The sequence below is a fragment of the Elephantulus edwardii genome, unplaced genomic scaffold, assembly GCF_000299155.1.
Source record: "Elephantulus edwardii isolate Elephantulus edwardi_28Jun2011 unplaced genomic scaffold, EleEdw1.0 scaffold00021, whole genome shotgun sequence".
In the NCBI taxonomy this organism is placed as follows: domain Eukaryota; kingdom Metazoa; phylum Chordata; class Mammalia; order Macroscelidea; family Macroscelididae; genus Elephantulus; species Elephantulus edwardii.
In genome coordinates this window covers 13,314,122-13,314,967 of record NW_006399771.1, presented here as the reverse complement: position 1 = coordinate 13,314,967, position 846 = coordinate 13,314,122, and the positions used below count along the sequence as shown (strand labels likewise).

The 846-nt window shown below is 27.5% G+C and overlaps 1 protein-coding gene across 1 annotated transcript in view; it reads left to right on the top strand.

The window, feature by feature from the left end:
* The window catches only part of PTPRQ (protein tyrosine phosphatase, receptor type, Q), a 415,982-nt gene that overhangs the window by 173,357 nt on the left and 241,779 nt on the right, over window positions 1-846 (top strand). The gene's annotated exons all lie outside the window — the stretch shown is intronic.

The window sequence follows — 846 nt, the reverse complement described above, 5'->3', positions numbered from 1 at the left end:
TATATTCCATCTCCATGTGATGAGGCCCACGTATATAGCTAGCACCTATATTGCTGAAATGGTGTTAAAAGAAGACATTTTCAAGGATTAAATTGTTACATTGTTAAATTCTATCATGCAACCTCTGAAGTCATTCCTAACATCATGGTCTTATTTTTTTCAGCTACTGATAAATTTTTATGTGTTTGTTTGAACTCTTCTCAGTCCCAAACTTAAGGAATTATCAAGGACATTCTCTAGTTATTATAACCAGTTCTTAAAGCCAGAGACCATGTCTTAAACAATTTGCTTGAGAAATAGCAACTATTAATAATTAATTAATGAAGATAGTTCAATATAGGAAATTGGTAATGGATATTAATGGCTTTATAGATATTATTTTAAATTATGATTCTAACTAAATACCTAGAGAACTACTACTCTGGGTAAATGTTGATGACTGAAATGATAAATAAATGGTGTATATTCTGACTCACATAAAATATTCCAAAAGTTGTCCTACATAAAATATTATGTTCTCTTTTTATGAGAATAACTGACTAATTTTAACTACTCTTCTGGGACAATTATCTTTGAATATAGACTTTCTACTTAATGATACCTTTTTTAAAATAAGAAAGTATAATCTATACTACACAAATTTGAGAACTATTTTATTTTTTTAAATTGTTTTCTTGAACTTATAGTATCAAACTATAAATTTAGGGGTTGTCTTGGAAAATTTCTAATTTAAACTCCACGGAAACAGAGCTTTTGGTTGTTTTTTTTTAAAACCCATGGCTGTATTCAACTGTCGTAGTATAAAATACCTGTTGAATAAATTGATTTATAGAATAATAATAATAC